Source organism: Bacillus rossius, chromosome 3, assembly GCF_032445375.1.
Source record: "Bacillus rossius redtenbacheri isolate Brsri chromosome 3, Brsri_v3, whole genome shotgun sequence".
Lineage (NCBI taxonomy): Eukaryota > Metazoa > Arthropoda > Insecta > Phasmatodea > Bacillidae > Bacillus > Bacillus rossius.
The window spans coordinates 31,931,982-31,935,650 of record NC_086332.1 but is presented as its reverse complement, the minus strand read 5'-3'; the positions used below and the strand labels follow the sequence as shown (position 1 = coordinate 31,935,650).

Genomic DNA, 3,669 nt, shown 5'->3' with positions numbered 1-3,669 from the left:
ATGCTGGCTGTAACACTAAGGTAGGCAAATGTAGACCTCATTAGGTTAAACATATAATAATAATAATAATAATGCAGGTAACGTAAATGTACCGTAAAGCGGGGTTACTTGGCACAATACTCCGAGGGGAACTATGCGCCACAAGTTGTTTTAAGTAAAGATTTGCATCCTCTTAAATGTATGTAGACATTACCACTTACCACTTTAATACAAACCAAAATTGTAGAGTAAATGGTATCTTGAAAGTTTAATATTAAATGAAATTAATCAGGTGGTTTTAAAGGTACCCAGGGGGTGCAAAGTAACCCGTTTACGTGATTATAGGTAAAACAAAAAATGTAGGTGCCAAATGAAACGCGAAGTATACATATTAGAAAAGTGTAAGCAACACATGAAAACTATGTTTAAATATTGTAATTGTTGTAAACAGTCATACAAGTATTGTAAAATAGGCCCCAATGAAATGAAAAGTAGGGAATATACATATACGTAGTAACGGAGGTTATAATGGATTAACACTGCTCAGTTTGCTTGCATACACTTAATGCTAGGAGTGCATTTGTCATAATGTTATACGCGACTGTTGAAAATATTTAGTCTTCCATCTTCTTGTGGTTGTAAATACGAATTGTTGGAAGAAGTATTCGGAGACCCCGGATACGAAGTTCCCGGTGAAGTTGTGTTGGGAATCGGCGTCATATTGTCCGTGTCTGTATTGGAAGTTACTGTGGCAGGAAGATATTTGTATGAGTGTAGGGGGCCTAGTGTATGTTCTGAATAATTGTAGTTCTGTGTGCAGCTTCTGCTGCATAGGGATTATAGGCAGTGTCGTGAATGGTGGCTGTTGGGATGCAGAATATGGTGGTGGTGGTGGAGGTACAAATTGTTGTGACAATGGCCGGGTGTGCAATGGATATGCCTGAACCTATGTGGAGCTGGGACGAGACATTCGTATACGTTTTACTAATTGTAAAACCTCACATCGAAATTCCAGCTTCTGATCCTCTGTAAACTCGTGTAACGATGGGAGGAGGCTTTCGAAAAATGCTCTATCTGCATTTTGTTCGTGTTGGATAGATCTTGGGCATTCTATTGGAGCTTTCATGTAATTTATTATTTCTGACTCAAGAGCCTGCTTTCGACGCTTGCCATCGGTTCTGTAGTGTGGTCGACGCAGAGTTTCTGTTGACCCGGCTTCTGTTGGTGTGTCCCGTTCCTCTGGTTGGTCTGGATAACCTTGCTCATCTTCTTCACCACCTATACTGGACTGCGTCTCTGTGGGGTAGCCAGTAGTGGAACGCAGAAAAGACAACTGCCGTGCATAAATGTAGAGTCGTCCAGAGTCTGCAGCTTGGCCGGATTTCGTCTTCCTCCGCATGCTTTTCATAAAGTTGTCCTTAATATTCCTCCATTTTTTCACATATTTGTTACCTGAAACGTAAACATAAAATGTAATATTCACACATAAACCAAGCACAGATACAACATATTGCATTGTCATATATTTTGTTTCCAGGTACTTGGGTAGCGGATACAACCAGCTTGACCTGCATTTGCAGTACAGGATAGGTCACTCGACATTAGGCAAGATAATACGAAGAGTGTGCAAAGATATTTAAGATGTACTGAAGACGGAATGCTTTCCTGAACTTACTGAAGAACAATGGAAACAAATAGCTGCTGGTTTTGAAAAGTATGCTCAATATCCAGATTGCTTAGGCGCGGTTGATGGCAAGCATGTTAGGATTAGAAAACCGAACATGAGTGGGTCACTCTTTCATAATTATAAGAACTATTTCTCAGTAGTACTATTAGCTGTTACTTGTTTCTCTACATGGATGTTGGCTCGTTTGGCAAAGGCTCTGACAGTACAATATTTGAACTATCTTCTTTTTATAGTAAGCTCCAAAACAATTCATTTAATATTCCTAGGGGGCAACCACTTTCAGGGACTGAAGGACCTAACATTCCTTTCATTTTTTTGATGACGAGGCGTTTTCACTTTCAATGAATGTGATGAGGACTTACAGTGGCAAAGTTTTGTCAGACAAAAAACGTATTTTTAGTTAAAGATTATCGCGTGCACGCAGGTATGTGGAGAGTGCATTTGGCATACTCTCAAACAAGTGGCTTGTTTTTCACAAGCCCATTAATGTGAAATTGGATTTTGCTAAATCAATAATTATGCTGTATTCTTCACAATTTTGTACGCAGTAGAGATGGTTACAGCCTCCAGGATGCACTGAGTGTACAAGGCAGGGGCGCAACAACAGGGGGGGGGGGGCAAGGGTATTTTGCCCCCCCCCCCTCAACTGAACCCTTGAAGTGGGGGCAAACGGGGGCAAAGAAAGTGCTCTGTAATCAATTTTTAGATAATAAAACTGCTTAAATTGCACCATTTTCCACCTTGAAATACAAATTTTCCCGGGGGAGGACCCCCGGACCCCCCGCTTCAATAGGGGGGATCGATGATTCTTTATAAAAAGGTATATTGCCCCCCCCCCCCCTTTTGAAAATTTAGTTGTTGCGCCCCTGGTACAAGGGATGGATGATGTAACACATAATGACACAAATGGATGTAGAGGTGCACTCCACTGCAAAAAATACGAAACACACTTGCTGACTATTTTTCCTCGCCTGTTGGCAGTGTACCATGGCAACAAAAATAGCATTTAAACATTTTAAAGTGTATGACATAGTTGCTTTGTAGGTTGGCCCACGCATAATATTTCATCAGCATCTATCCTGACATTATGTACGTACATTAACGTTAAATATTCACTCACATGTTTCACATCTAAAAAAGGAATTTAATCATACAGCCTGTTCTGAAATACTGTGCGTTTATTAAAACACTACTTTCTTATCTGTATTTTTATAGATTAGCATATAGGCATTCATTAAAATAAAGTATAATGTATACTTACATATTTCGTTTTTTTCCTTGTCATCCTTTTCGTCAAACGATTCGCAACATTTACGGCATATGTTGATCCACGCACTTCTCTTTTTATTACGGTCATGGTATTCTTCAACGGCTACGTTCCATATCTCTGGATAACATTTAACTTCTGCGATGAAGAGTTCAACATCAAATATGTCTTCAAATTCACGTGATGCTGCCATCTCACTTTGCGGCAATCGACCGCACGTGTGCACTGCTCGATTGACACCAATGTACTAAGGAACGTAGTTGGACGTGCGGCGCCGCAGCGAAAATGTAAGCACAGTGGACGTGCGGCGCCGCAGCTGTGTGTGCAATATTTCTTATCAGTCAAGCCTTCCGAGAACGCATCTCCGGCGCCGCAGCGGCACCGCGCTGACAATGTCCGCACGCAGTAGCGGATCTAGAGGGGGGGCTAAGGGGCTCAAGCCCCCTCCAAAAGCATCTGGGTCCACTATTGTTTTAGTGTTTGCCTCGATAAAGCCTAGCCTCAGCTGGGTCAAGCCCCTCCCAAACCAAAATCCTGGATCCGCCACTGTCCGCACGTGTACACCGGGCCTTAGCGGGAGACGGCTTAACTTGCACACTTGCCTTGCAGTGACAGTCCGAGAGAAAATTGTGAACACACACTGCATTCACAAGACAGAAATGCCCTCTTGTCACTGAACGCACAAATAGGTATGCCTGGTAGGATACTTAAGATTATTTCTGAGTGGACTGAGCCA

The 3,669-nt window shown here is 41.9% G+C and overlaps 1 long non-coding RNA gene across 1 annotated transcript; it reads right to left on the bottom strand.

Moving 5' to 3' along the window:
- Positions 1–399: 399 nt before the first annotated feature.
- Positions 400–3,223, bottom strand: LOC134530469 (uncharacterized). The gene is made up of 2 exons (XR_010074825.1): positions 2,928–3,223; positions 400–1,431 (listed from the first exon to the last, which is right to left on the bottom strand). It is a non-coding gene; the product is annotated as an uncharacterized LOC134530469 (long non-coding RNA).
- Between the last annotated feature and the right edge of the window lie 446 nt (positions 3,224–3,669).